Source organism: Ceratotherium simum, chromosome 17 (assembly GCF_057802395.1).
Source record: "Ceratotherium simum simum isolate JZ-2026a chromosome 17, ASM5780239v1, whole genome shotgun sequence".
NCBI classification, from domain to species: Eukaryota; Metazoa; Chordata; class Mammalia; order Perissodactyla; family Rhinocerotidae; genus Ceratotherium; species Ceratotherium simum.
The window spans coordinates 13,849,864-13,865,774 of NC_141916.1; the positions used below are offsets into that span (position 1 = coordinate 13,849,864).

General features: G+C 35.2%; 1 pseudogene; it reads right to left on the minus strand.

The window, feature by feature from the left end:
• Positions 1 to 2,943: 2,943 nt before the first annotated feature.
• Positions 2,944 to 3,506, minus strand: LOC147914707 (olfactory receptor 6C6-like; annotated as a pseudogene).
• Between the last annotated feature and the right edge of the window lie 12,405 nt (positions 3,507 to 15,911).

Here is a 15,911-nt window from a genome sequence, read left to right on the forward strand (position 1 = left end):
ATAAAAGCTGTGCAAAATTTTCAGTTCCTTACAGAGTTACAAATACATATAAAACAGAGCAAACACAAGTTTTTTGTTTATTTCCTTTTGTATTTTCAAATCAGGCTATCATATTGGCTATTATAGCTCAAGACCTCAGGTAAGTTACTCAACTTTTCTGAGCATCATTTTACACATTTGTAAAAAGGAGATAATCATGTCTAATTTGCCATATAGTTGTGAAGATTAAAGATCTGGCATAGAACATATGTAGTTCAGCATACGGCACAGAATAAATGCTCTCTATAGAAGAGACATTATTTATGAAATTCCTATCAAGCTACCAGGAGACATAAGAATAATGGTAGCTGCCTAAATATTCATCTTTTACATATTTTTTAAAACAATACAGATAAACTAGGAGAGTATATTAAATAAGACATAACACATGCCTTCAGCATAACTAAGAAATATAGGATATTATGAACTTCAAATTATTTGTAAGTAGGAAAACAAATATCGAAGTAAAAAATTAGCACAAATATATGTTCAATATTTTTTGGCAAAATGACTCAGATATATATTTGTTCTAATTTTTTAACCCTAAATCCTAGTTTTGAAAAATCAACCTGTCATTTTAAAAAGACAAACTCACCTAGTGCAATCTGCACAGGTTATAAAAAAAGGATAGAAAATTGCTGGAGTGAATAAATGAATTAATTAATGAACAAATGAACAAACATAGCTTTCTTTCTAGGGTCTAGGATTTGTTGAGTCTAAAGAATTTATCCCTGAAGATCTTGCAGCAGAGGTCTTGTTCTCCCTGGGACATAATTGTAGAGCTTAATATCTAAAATTGCAAGTCTCCTGGGAAAATTAAATTACTTTAGTAGTAATACAATTTGTTTCCCTACTTTTACCACACTTTTTCCTCATTCTTTCGCCCTGAGGTAACATCTGTGCTATTCTTCGTCTATTTTGTATGTGTGTTACCACCACAGCATGGGCGCCAACGAGTGGTATAGGTCTATGTCCGGGAACCAGGGCCTCCAAAGTGGAGTGCACCAACTTAACCACTAGGCAACGGGGTGGCCCCCTCCTCATTCTTTCCTCCATCAGAAACCCATTTACTGTGCCCTGAAGAACATAATTTTCAACCAGGGTTCCAAAGTTGTCTGAAGTAATGTGAATGTATTAAGTGGATTTAAGCATTCATAATGTCAGACTGTTCAAACAGTGTCCTATTTAATGGGGGAAAATTGAATAAGAAGGTGCAAAATGAATCTCATCTCTCCTCACTTGTCCCAATACTGACATCACTCTTTGCACAGAGCCAGTGATAGAAGCAATGATTTGCAATTTCTGAGACCATGTGTTCGGTTATTTTCAAAGTATCTGCTTTGAATCACCTGTTGCCAATTCAGCGTCACATATGGCTTTCTTAGTTGTTCTCTAAGAGCAGTGGAGAAGGTGGATGCCATTTCCCAGAGTCCTCTTCCCTGTACTGTTCTAATTTATAGTTTGTCAATGAGAGGACTTTGTGCAAAATTGGGAAGTTGGAAGAGAAGCAGAGGCTATTGCTCTCCAGAGGTGTTTGTAGTCAGACTGGCAAGCAGAGGTGCGGTCCATAGTGGATTCTCAGTAAGTGAGAACTACCAGCTTTACTGCTAAGACCATTGGTGGATGCTTTCTGAGAAATTACTGAGAGTCACTACCATTTCCCACAAGCATTATTGAGCCTTTCTCTACAGGGCTTCAACCTAGGATCTGTGGTATTAGTTTCCTCAACATTCTATCTGGTGTTCAAACTTTTGCACCCACATCTCTCCCTTTCTTTTCTTTTCTTTTTTTTTTTTGGTGAGGAAAATTGGCCCTGAGCTAACATCTATTGCCAATCTTCCTCTTTTTACTTGAGGGAGAGTGGCCCTGAGCTAACGTCTGTGCCAATCTTCCTTTATTTTGTATATGAGAAGCCTCCACAGCATGGCTTGATGAGCAGTATGTAGGTCTGCGCCCATGATCCGGTACTGAGAACCCCGGGCCACCAAAGCAGAGTGCATGAACTTAACAACTATGCCACTGGGTCAGCCCCTCTCCCATTATTTTTAAAAGCTGTAATTCTTCCATTATCCCCTTTATTTCCAGAATACATAGAGAATTCTACTTTCTACTGAACCCCTGACTGATGTAGGATCTATGCTTTGAGAATCTTCAAATTTGTAATTTCCCATGATTGCAATATTTTGTGATCACATATATATTTGACAGTAGAACTTTAAGCTAAATATGCTGATTCATGGTTAGCAAAGGCAGAAAGAAAGACAGTGTACTATTCTACAGAAACTTCTTATGGATGAAAAACTCCAAAAGATCAGATGAGCTCAAAGCACAAAAGCAAAAAGTAGGTTGCCACCTGCTGCATCAAAAAAGATTGTAGAAAGAATTAATTTGGGATTGAGATGAGACACTAAAAAGAGCAACAAAGTGTTGAATGGGGTTCCTCCATATGTATCCTTCTTATTTTCCTCTAAAGACAATTATTCTAATTCCAACTGCCTTGGAGGATGGGAATTGAGGAGTAGAGTCAGGAATGCATAGGGGAATAATCCCTTCCCAGTTGATTTCCCTTTGGCAGACAGCTTATTTCAGAAGGACATAATGGGAAGATAGAGGCTTTCAAGGTTTGACATTTTAGAATATAGTGTGTAATGACTTTTCACACTGGTCAAAGTAAGTGATTCAGTCTTTGGGAGATGTTCCTCAGAGAATAAGAATACCAAGGTGTAGAAATAGGGGATGGAAAGCTGGCTATGACAAAAGGACACCAGAGATTCTAAATTTGCTGAATCAAATATGCTAAATTTAGATTTGCTAAATCGCATTACCAAAAAGGAATGAACTAAGTATGCACGCAATAGCATAGGTGAACCCCAAAATCATATGCTGAGCAAGAGAAGCCAGTCTTTAAAATTCACAGTTTTCAGTTTCTTTTACAAGAAATTCCATCATATCCTTGAGAGCTTCTTTCACCTGCTGATTCCTTAGGGTGTAAATGAAGGGGTTTATTAAAGGAGCAACAGAGGCGTTGAGCACAGCTACACCTTTAGTTCAAGTCACACTTTCCTTTGCTGATGGCTTCATATACATAAAGATGTAGGTCCCATAAGTAATAGAGACAACAACCATGTGTGAGGAACAGGTGGAAAAGGCCTTTGCTTGCTGCTGAACAGAAGGGAATTTCAGAATGGTTTTGATGATGTCCGTGTAGGAGAGGCCCACTAACAGCACAGTGAAGACTATGTCATCACAGCTAAGACAAAAGGCACCTATTCTATGAAGCATGTATCTGTGTAAGAGATCTGCAGGATAGAAGTGCCACAGAGGAAGATATCAATTGTTTTGGAAACAAAGAAATCCAGCTTGAGCCCCAAGACCAAGCGGAGAAATATCATTATAAAGCCACTTACCCAAGTGTTGACTGCAAGTTGGTGGCACATGTTATTGTTCATAAAAATATTTTTCTTCATTCTCAGCCACAGAATCTTCCATATTAAGAAACTTTATATGCAAATATTTTCACAAATTCACTTAGAGTTCATCAAAATGAATATATTCTCCAATTCTTCAATCATCTTTGTAAGAATGTTGCGAGATTCTTCTCTTGCTTATACTTGAAGAAATGCTAATTACCACTGACGAGGCTTATCAGTCCTTGAAATTTAGCTCCACAATTTGGTTAGTGTTAATATATGACCCATCTTTCAAAGATTTTACCTCAATAGACTATTTAAATATTTTCTGTTTCCTATTTCTGAAATTAGCTAACATCTCATGTAATTTGTTAATTGAGATATATACTCATTCATCACTAAATTCCATATTATATTTCCTTTTCTTATTTTTTTCATATTACATTGCTTAACTTTTCTAACTCCATTTACTTGCCTATTCCTATACATTATCAATGACCTTTAGGTTCAACACTTGGATAACTTTCCAGTAAATCATTAACAGTGCCTCAATTCTGTGTGGCTTAGGAAATAAAACAAATATAAAAAGTAAAACTGATCTTCCTATATTATACTTTTTTGCTTTATTCCATTCACAATAGTCTCATATTACTTTCTTTATTGTGCAAATACATTGAGAAGCCCTATCTCATAGTCTTGATGGTGCTCAGGGCAAGCTACCCCAGGAAACACCACTCTGGTATGCGGATTATTTCCAGCTGAAGACAATAAGGACTCAGAGAACTCAGGAAAAATATTTGAGTTTCCCCTCCCAAACTGCCTAAAGAATTTAAAACAAAAGATCTGTTTCAGGAAGGAGTTATTATCATGACGGCTATAAAGATAATGTAGGATAGAGGTTACAATAGAAAAGGCACCAACAAGCCCATCTTATCGGAAGTTCTGTCTCTCTGGCCACATGCTCTGGATGGCCCTGCAAGGAGTTACCAGACAATCATTTACAAGGGAAGTCTCCATTTGTAAAGGTATCTCCCTCTCTGTATTGGGAAGAGGGGGGATGACCTCATTTCTAGAGACTTATCAATGTGGAAGGTGAGGCCTTAAAACTGCATAATAAACCTTACTCTTGTTTACTGTGCTTTAGTGATAATCTCCTGTAACTGACACCCCCACCCCCAACATCCTCCTTGTCTTTGGTTGGACATGGTATTTAAGACGAGAATTTCTGCTATTGTGTTGAGAAATGCAGTGTCCCTGCTTTCTCCCATGTATACATGTTATTAAACTTGGTATTATTTTCTCCTGCTAACCTGTCTTGTTAATTATTTGGCCAGCCATAAGAACCTTAAGGGAAAGGACAGAGGGAGATTCTCCCTCTTCCCCCGACAGTCTGAATGTAGAATTACTTTGACTACTGGTTGCAGTTCTTTTTTTTTTTAATTTTATTTATTTTTTAATTTTTTTTAAAATTTTTTGTTTATTGCAGTAACATTGGTTTATAACATTGTATAAATTTCAGGTGTACATCATTATACTTCTATTTCTGCATAGATTACATCATGTTCACCACCAAAATACTAATTACAACCCATCACCACACACATGTACCAAATTATCCCTTTCACCCTCCTCCCTCTTCCCTTCCCCTCTGGCAGTTCTTTTCACTGACAGTATTGCAGCTATATTCTGTAGTTAGTGATTGTAATTCCTTTTTTTTTTAATTCATGAAGTGGTTTATTAGGAAGGTATTTTAAGAGTGCTATAATCATTTGTAAGGCTGGAGAGACTTCAGGATTCAGTTGATAGTAGTGATGGCTGTTCATTACATTTTGCAATGGAAGACGGAGCAGTATTTTCAGTACTAACTTTAGTCTGTCATACATTCTATGTGTCAGGAAGCACAGCAGAGGAGAGAGAATCCCTGTATTCCCGGCCTCTGAATTCTGCAAATTCCTTGTCCATTACTGAAGCCTGGGGCCCTGTGTCTAAAGGCCAGGGGGCAAGGATGCCAAGTGGTTATCTTCCAATTCTCCAGGACAGCTGGTCTCTTGCTGCTCTTTGACTTCTTTTAGTATCTTCAACTTCTCAGATGTTTCTTTTTTTATTTTTTTAAGGGTATTAAGCGATTGGTTTCAAAACTGCTATCAGAATGGAAGCAATTCAAGTAGAATGATATGAGGTTCATAGGAGGTTCACAAATGACAATGTAGCATTTGTTTCACCTGGAATGTGGGGAATTGCCCTGAAAAGAAAAGCCATTGTGAACAATGAGCGTCAGTGTAAATCACAGCATGCTCGTTTAACCTAAAATTTCTGGGGTGCCAAATTGGCTCTGCTGAATCAGTGAGTCACTGTTGAAATGTTCATTGAAATTTTTTTCTAATGAAATAATTTGCTGAGATCAGGCTATTTAGTGACAAATTCCCTTTTCCCCTCTTCTTTTTTTTAGCCTTGAGCTGCACCAGGATGGCTTTCATTAACCACAAGAATCACAGAGTTAATGGAATCTTTTGTTTTCTATTATGCTAGTTCTCTTTCCCAGGACTAATCTTCACTTGCCTTAAAAAACAGCCTCACAAAACACAATGCAGAAGATCAGAAACCAAATCAAGTTGGTATTCTGGCTGAATACCAATATATTTCTTTTAGTGGAGAGCACTATTTAGAAACTATGGGTCTTGATGATAAAATTATCACCTCAATAGTTCCACTAGAAAAGAGAATGGATATAGAGATGTAGCTTTGAGAGTCCACCAGAGGGCTGAGGCCTGCAATCTGAAAAGATCATGTAAACTCTCAACTATTGTATTCATTAACCTTCCTGTATCTCAGTCCACAGAAATGAAAAGGAATTAACACAATTGTTTAGAATCATGATGAATGCTAGCTACGTTTTATTCTTTTAATCTACCCCTTTCTAAGCTAAATGATACTTCTATTCAGTGACCTAAAGTCAATGTCTTTAGAAGTCCCTTGACTAGGCTCTGCTCTCTGAAGGATACTGTTGAAGATGTGATTTCAAGGTTTCCTCATGGTTTCTCATCAACATGGTTAAGTGAAAGCCAAATAAAACAATGCTACTTGCAGGGCCCCAGGGGAGCTGCTGATCTCCTCTTTCCATCACTTTTTCCAAAAGTGCTGTCATCATCCATAGGAGATGAATATCCTCCAGGTACTTAAAAAATATCCTGGCCTATGGAAACAGAGTGTTATATCAGGGAGTTGATGGCCACAATCCAGAGACTCACAGAATATTTAGAGACAAGAAAAATCCTAAAGTAATAGGAAATCAAAGTCAACAAAGGTTTTGTTCTGTTCAGTCATTTCCTTAAACTCATCCTCACCAATGGACCACAGCCATACATTTACTCAGTAAGAACACTTGGCCTCATCTTCCCAGGCTTGTCTCTAAATCAGCTGATAAAAGAATGAGTGATCAAGCGCAGTCTGCAAGGCCCTGTGATCTGGCTCCTGGCTGCCCAGCAAAGGCCATCGCCCATCACCTCCCCTCCATCACTCTGCTCCTGCTACACGGGCCTTCCTTCTGCTTCTCTCCAGCACGCTGACGACGTAATTTCTTTTTCGTTCATTGTTTTTTCGCATGGCTTCTTTGTCTTAGCCAATTTTTAGAATTGCCAGGTGATATTCAAAAATGCTTTCTTTTTCTTTTTCAAAATATAAGCTGTAATAAAAAAAAAAATCAAATGCCACACAGTGATTTTTCCTTTTCTCTTTGATAAATAATTTTCAAATACATCCCTCTGCTTTTCTGGATAACTTGATATGCTTTAATCACAAATACTTTTTAAAACTCTTGAACCCCTGGAATCCTTGTCTTAAATAGATCTGATTGCTTTCTACCAGTCTTAATTTGTGTATTTTTCATAAACAACAGGTTAATGCATGCATAATGGTGCTTACAGCATAAAAAATATTTCTGTTTTTCAACCTTTGAGTTTTTCCATTAATCACTCTTCTTCTACTATAGTAAAATTACATGTAATGTATATACATATATTATTATAATATGTTGATGGTGCTCAGGGCAAGCTACCCCAGGAGGCACCACTCTGGTATGCGGATTATTTCGAGCTGAAGACAATAAGGACTCAGAGAACTCAGGAAGAATATTTGAGTTTCCCCTCCCAAACTGCCTAAAGAATTTAAAACACAAGATCTGTTTCAGGAAGGAGTTGTTATCATGACGGCTGTAAAGATAATGTAGGATAGAGGTTACAATAGGAAAGGCACCAAGCCTCTTTTATCAAAAACTGTCTCTCCCTGACCACATTATCTATAGATGATCCTGAAAAGAATTGTCTTCCTGGTCTCTGAAGTCCCAGACCACTACCCACCCCCAACACGTTCCTCGCCTTTAGCTTCAATACTTAAGCAAGCAGCTTAGACAGAGGGATGAGTTGCTCATTTCTGAGTTTCTCCCATGTATACACGTTATTAAACTTGATATTATTTTCTCCTGCTAACCTGTCTTGTTGATTATTTGGCCAGCCATAAGAACCTTAAGAAAAAGGGCAGAAGGAGATTCTCCCTCTCCACCGACAATGTATTTATGTTTTACATTATAATAACAAGTATATTATTGCATGTAATAATGTAGTAATAAAAATAAATCTTTTTCATTCATTATTTATGGAATTTTTATGACATAGGAGACTGAATATAACCAGTAAAGACATTGTTTCTTTATTTCATCTGTTTTCTATTAATCTTAATCTTCTGAGTTGTGCTAAACACCTTAATTATATTTAACCTTAAATAGAGTGTCAACATGTTTGTTAGATTTCCTCAAAATGTAAAGATTAGCTCTTCTCTAATTGTCCTTCCATTACTCATCCAATGCAACTACAACTTCATAGACACAGATAAATAACATGAAATAGATGCTTGTTGTATTTGAAAAAATATATATTATGTGTGTTAAATATAGAAACTTTTACTGCTCCAACAAAAGGAATAGATCAAATAAGACAATTTAAAGGTAAATTTAATACCCATGCATGGATTTCCAAAGGTTTACTCTAACTTTTATTTCAGAAAAAGATAAGCTAAAATTAAAAATTGACTTATCTTACACAAGGTATATTAGGATTTGATCTTCCATCATGGTACAAATTAGAATATATGGGTTAACAAAATTAAGGGTGATTAAAATCATTTCAAGACATTTATAAATTATTAAACAGACACAAAAATCAATGTTTTCTTCAGCATGAAGAAAAAACAATCCAGCCATTCCTCTTCTATATATTTACTCAAAATAAATAAAAGCATCTATCCAGACAACATCTTGTAAGTGAATGTTCATAGCAGCTCTATTTATAATATCCCAAAACAAAAATCAACACAAATGCCAATCAGCAAGCACATACAGAGTGTGGAGTGTGGTATGTCTGCTCTAGAACACTACACAGCAGTGTGAATTAAGGAACAATGGATACATGGAACAACAGGAAAAATCTCATAATAATTATACAGAGTAAAAGAAGCCAGATATAATAGAGTAAATCTATGATTCCATTTATATAAAACTCTAAAATATGCAAACCAATCTATAGTAATGCAGAACATAGCAGTGGTTGTATGTGGCTGGTGAGGGAGATAAGGAGGATTATAAAAATGTATGAGAAACTACTATAGATGATAGATCTGTTCACAATCTTGTTTGAGGTGATGGTATCATGAGTGAATACATAAGCCAAAACTTGTCAGATTATAAACTTTAAATGTATGCAGTTTATGTCAATTGTATTTTAATAAAGCTATTAAGAAAATGTTTACTGGAGGGAAAAAAGGGAAAAAAAAACAAATTGAAAACAAACTGAATCAAATGTACCAAACTGTATTGTATAACCACAGAAGGAAGAAAATTACTTCAAGATTCTTTAGAATAAATCATTTGACTGTTAATTCCTAGAGGAATATAATCTAAAGTAAAAAAAAAAAAAATCTTCAAATAAATATAAAACAACACACAGTACACTTAATTATGGACATAAATAATGGTATTGCTATTTTGAAACTGTCATTTATAATAGAAGAAATCAAGCAAATAATTTAATTTCACACATCGAGATAAGTGACAAAATGTAAAAGAAATACAAGAATAAAATAAAAAAAACTTTGTAAAAATCCTCTATTCTTAGAAATCAATAAAATCATGATTCTTTAAAAGAAATCAATATTCCATAGCTCTGTCTGCAGAAAAGACTAAAATCAATGACATTCCAGAGGTAGAAGCCCCTAATGTCCAAATAAGAATCTTTAAATCCAATTGTCATTAAGATAGACCAGAGTTTCTGTGAGAAATTACTAATTCAAGTACAGGGCAGGAATGTTCAAGATGGCCTTGAAAGATATTGTACCGGAAAGCATGAAGCAATCAAAACTAAAAGGGGATGCATCAGAAGGAGTATAATTGGAGGAGTTCCCGCTGGTCTAACAAGAGACAATCTGCGCCTCGAAAATATAAAGACAGCAGTGGCTTGAAACTCATCAAACGGCGGGAGTCAGAACACCTTTGCAGTAAATGGCCAGACAGTGTTTTAGACGTGTGGGTCATCGTTGCAACTACTCAACTCTCTGTTAGAACTCTGCTGTAACACGAAAGCAGCTATGAATACACAACAGGTAAACAAATGGGTGTGGTTGTGTTCCAATAAATTCTTTTTCTTCTTTTTTTTTTTTTTCCCAAAAACAGATGACGGGCCAGATTTACCTGGCAAGCCATACTTTACTAGATCTGAAATATATTGAAATCCATGAATTTATGAAAAAAGGAAACTTACTGTCAATATTTGTGGTTCCTAAGGCACCAATATATTTCTCCAAAAATAGACAAATACAAGGAAAGACACATTTATGTTTCCTTTATTATACAAATAACATCAGAGTAATTAAATAAGTGATGAAAGTTCATTGTATGGTATGATTCTGGCTAATATATAGAGAATGAAATCTAAAATTGGAAAATTAGCATTTTTGGATACCTAATGAAATAAAAATAAAAAAACACCAAACGAAAAAACCAATTGCAACATTGATAAAAGAATGCTAAATCACTTATATAGGGGAAATGGGCCGAACCTACATGAAGCCAATGATGATCATGGCATCACAACGTGTGTGCCTCAGGGTGTAAAGCAATAGGATTTATACAGAGAGAAAGCAACAAATCAAATTTAGAATGTGGGATATCTTAAAGAACAGATAGCCAGTCTACACACAAATGCACGTATGTAAACATGTACACGTTAGATCCAGCCAAGAAATTTCAATATGAACTGGAACTCCAGTTTAACCCAGATAATGGTAAAGTTAAGGATGTTTTGTTAATGATAATAGGTTTGATAATAACATAATACCATGTCAAATTTTTTATTACTTTATTAATCTGATGATAGATTTTATTTAATTAAAAATTATAAAGAGTAGATATACTCTGCTGGGTGCCAGAGTGTACTCTGGGATAAATGCAAGAAAGTAGGTATAATACATAACCTCAATGATTTTATAGATCACTTAGTTTTATAGTTATATATAAGTAAATAATTAGAATTTGAGTTTTATATGTATGTATATATATAAAATGTATATAGATTGATTGGATCCTAGGGGAAGGATTTATTCACAGTCTGAGGGTGTCGCAGCAGGCTTAGAACAAGATTTTACCAAAGTGAGAACACAGGAAATTATATTCCAGGTAAAAATAATCTCTTCTAAATGCTATTTTCAATAAAAAGCAGAATGGTTAGTGTTTCCACACATACAGTTTATTATAAGGAATGATTGCGTTATGGAGAAGAAACTAGGAATAGTCAAATAAAAATTATTTTCACATATCTTTTTTTATCAGAAAGATTTTAAATGCTGCATTAGTTTGGGGAGAGAAAAAATACAACATAAATTTCTCCCCTTGGCACTCACAAAGTGCCAAGAGCATTGTGATAGCTGCATTGATATTCTATATAGTTTCTTCGTATTTACACTCACTAGGCACTGTTATAAGTTACATGAACAAAACCCCATGAACTAGGTAATTTTGTCACTCATTCCCATTACATAGATGGAGAAAGAGACGCACAGAAAGTTTAAGAAATTTTTCCAGAAGTACTCGAGTTTTTAACTGACAAATGCAGGTTGACCCACAGATAATTCTCCTAACAGATATACTGCACTGCTTAACCTATTTAACTTCCTCCTGAGTTTGTTTTGGTGATTACTGTTGTCAAAAAATCGCAACAAAATTAGTTTCTCTTGGGTTGTCAAGCATGGAAGGAACTAAGATACCATGTCCTAATCCACAGCAACACCTGGTGAGGAAAACAACGGCAAGTGTTAGAACAACCAGTCGTTCTTATCAAAAGAGAGAAGGACATGAGTCTTGAAGACTGCACTGAATGACAAAGACCGAGATTACAAGTCAATTTATGGCTGAAAAGGGGTCCTGAACAAAGCTAGAAAAATTTAATGAAATTGTTCTACACGTATCCTTCTACTTTTCCTCTTGTGTCAATATCTTGAGGTATTCTCTTGGGAAAAGTATAGTAAAGAGAAAGATTCTGAAGACATGAAGGGAAAAACTGTTTCCTTTTGGCAGTGTTTTTTGTTTTAATTGAGATAAAATTCATGTAAAACAAAATTCACCATTTTAACCATTTTAATTAATTAATTTATTTATATATTTTTCTCCCAAAGCCCCAGTAGATAGTTGTATGTCATAGCTGCACATTCTTCTAGTTGCTGTATGTGGGATGCATCCTCAGCATGGCCGGACAAGCGGTGCGTTGGTGCGTGCCCGGGATCCGAACCCGGGCTGCCAGCAGCGGAGCATGCGCACTTAACCGCTAAGCCACGGGGCCGGCCCCCATTTTAACCATTTTAAAATGCACAATTAATTAGTTTTTAGTATATTCACAGTATTGTGCAACCATCTTCATTATATAATTCCAGAATATTTTCATCACCCAAAGAAAAACTCCATACACTCCACTACCCCTATCCCTAGACAATGACTAATCTATTTTCCGTCTCTATGGACTTGCCTATTTTGGACGTTTCACATAAATGCAATCACACAAAATGTGGACTTTTGTGTCTGACTTTCTTCACTAGCATAATGTTTTCAAGGTTCATCCATGCTGTAGCAAGTATTGGTACTGCATTCATTTTTATGGCCAAATAATATTCAATCATATGGATATACCACATTTTGTTTATTCTTCACTTAAAGGATATTTGGGTTCGTTCTATTTTTTGGCAATTACATATGATATTTCTATGAACACTTGTGTACATGTATTTTTGTGAACACAGTTTTCAATTCCTTGAAATAGAATTTCTGGGTCATATGATAACCCATATAGTAATATATTTGACTCTTTGAGAAATTGCCAAACTATTTTCCAAGTAGCTAGACCATTTTACATTTCCAGTGGCAATGTATAAGTTTTCTAATTTCTGTACATCATCAATAACACTTGTTATTTTTGTTATATATATATATATATTTTGTTATATATATTTTTGTTATATATATATAACAAAAATAAGTGTTATTGATGATGTACAGAAACATATATATACACACATATATGTGTGTGTGTGTGTGTGTGTGTGTATATATATATATATATATATAGGATTTGTATTTCCCTAATGACTACTAATCTTTTTTTTTTTTTGGGGGGGGGAAGATCAGCCCTGTGCTAACACCCATGCTAATCCTCCTCTTCGCTGAGGAAGACTGGCCCTGAGCTAACATCTATTGCCAATCCTCCTCCTTTTTTTTCCCCAAAGCCCCAGTAGATAGTTGTATGTCATAGCTGTACATCCTTCTAGTTGCTGTATGTGGGACACAGCCTCAGCATGGCCGGACAAGCAGTGAGTCGGTGTGCGCCCGGGATCTGAACCCAGGCCGCCAGTAGCGGGGCACGCGCACTTAACCACCAAGCCACCGGGCCGGCCCATGAATACTAATCTTGAGCATCTTTTCATGTGCTTTTTGCCCAACTGTATGTCTTCATTGGAGAAATGTCTACTCATTTGCCTATTGTTTGCGGAGTTTTTGGTCTTTTTATTGTTCAGATATAGGAGTTATTTTATGTAAGTTTAACCAACGAAGTGCAATACTTGTACAAAGAAATTGACAAAACTTTTTTTAAAGAAGACCTGAACAAAGACATCTCACGTTCACGGATAGTAGACTTAACATAGTTAATCAAGATGGCAATAATTCAGAAACTCGTCACAGATTTGGCGTAATACTTATAAAAATTCCAGCTGCTCTTTTCACATAAGTGGGCAATTCCAAACTAAAATTCATATGGAATTGCAAGGGACCCCAAAAAGCCAAAACAATAATGAAAAAGAAGACAAAGTTGAAAGAGCCACACTTTCTAATTTCAAACCTTACTATAAAACTACAATAACCAAGACAATGTGATACTGACATAAGAATAGACATTCAGATAAATAAAATAGAACTGAGATTCCTATAAACATTTGTGGTCAATTGATTTTTAACAGGATGCCAAGATTATTCAATGAGGGAATAATAGTCTTTTCAACAAATCATGTTGGTATAACTGGATATCTATACATAAAAGAAAACTTTTATTGCTACCTCACACCATATACAAAACTCAAATCAAAAGAAATCAAAGACCTAAATGCAAAATTTAAAACTATACATTTCTTAGTAGAAACCATTGGTATAAATCTTTGTAACTTTGAATTAGGTAATGGTTTCTTAAATATGACAACAAAACTACAAATAACAAAATAAAAAATAGATAAAGTTGACTTCATCAAAATTAAAAACTTTGTGATGAAAGGACACTATTGAGAAAGTGAAAAGACCACCCAAAGTATGGAAAAAATATTCACAAATCATATGTCTAATAGGAGTCTAGTAGTTTTTAAAGAGCTTATCGGAAAGCTTTCAGGGCCTTGAATATAATAACATAGATTCAATCTCTTCTTTTTGCTGTAAAAAAGCAGATGGTTAACAGTGTTGGCCTAAAAATAGTAAAATGAATCAGAACAGAAATCCGAACTTAAATTATTTCTACTCAGGGCAGCATGTATAACAGTTCACCATCAAATGCTTTAATGACTTATTACTCATATCTCTCTGATGGCATATTACATTCAGTATGGAACTCTATATATTTAGGGATTTCCTTATAGGTTTTTTTTTATCTGACAGGATATCAATAATACCCCTCTCTTAACAGGCATTAAATATATGGGTGAGTATGTGCAAGAGTGAGCAGAGGGGAAGTCCCATGAGGACTCAATTCGTTTTTTAAAACCTCTTTTAATTTATCCCAGATATCCAATGTTCAGCAGTTCCCCTCAGTGTGTTGTCCTAAATATCTCTGAAACCATATCCCTAAGCTACATATTCATTGCCACTATTACATTTTAACTCTCAAATAACTCATTTAATTTAACACATTAGCCCTCTAACGTCTTCCTGACTCCAACTTCTAAAAACCCGTCTTCAATACAGTTAACAGAGCAATTTTTAAAAAATAAAAATCTGATCACACAGATTCTTAGATTAAAAAAGAGAACTCTCGTATGAACCACTTGCTTCAGAATCACTTACACTCCATGTTTCTATCCTGTACTCCAGGTAAATTGAAAATAATCTTTAGGGATGAGAACATTGACTTTGCATTTGAATAAGCCAACCAGGTGGGTGATTCTTATTAACTCCAAATTTCCAGGGGTATAGACCTACCAGATAAAGTCCTGCTACATTTTAGGACATACAAGCTTTTTATGATTTGAAACCTGCCTTTTTTTCTTGCCTTGTTGAATTCTATCTCAACTGAGGCAAGCTTTTCCCCAAGGGCAGCTAACATTTATTGAGAGTTCGTTCTGGGCTAGATGCAGATCTAGAATCATTTATATATATTATCTCATTTCGTTCTCAAAATAACTTTATAAAATAAGAATTATTATTATTATGTCAATTTTATACCTGGAGAAACTTAGCAACAAAGAATTTGAGAAACTTGATTAGGCTCACATATATGTCTGGATTTAAACCCTGGCTGACTGGCTCAAAAGTCTACACTCATAATTGTCAAGCTTGTGATAACAGCGAGTGATATTTGAAGTACTTCCTAGAGCCCCAGTGGTAGTGTATGTTATAATATTTATGTCTTTCAAATTCTCTTGTGATTAATATGTAATTAGTATAGTTTTATTTTGAGGAGGTCACTACCATGTCTTGTAGAATAAGTGAAATTTAACATTTGTATTGATGACTAGAAGAAAGGACTCTTCCTATAGCACAGAAAGGAATGCCAATCATAAAGAGAAGTAGGAAGGAAAAGGGGCATTGTGCTGAAAGGTTTTGTTAAAATGTTAGGAGAAGGTTAGCTAATTGAAGGACAGATTAAGTAAACTTAAAAAATGAGTAAAAATTTT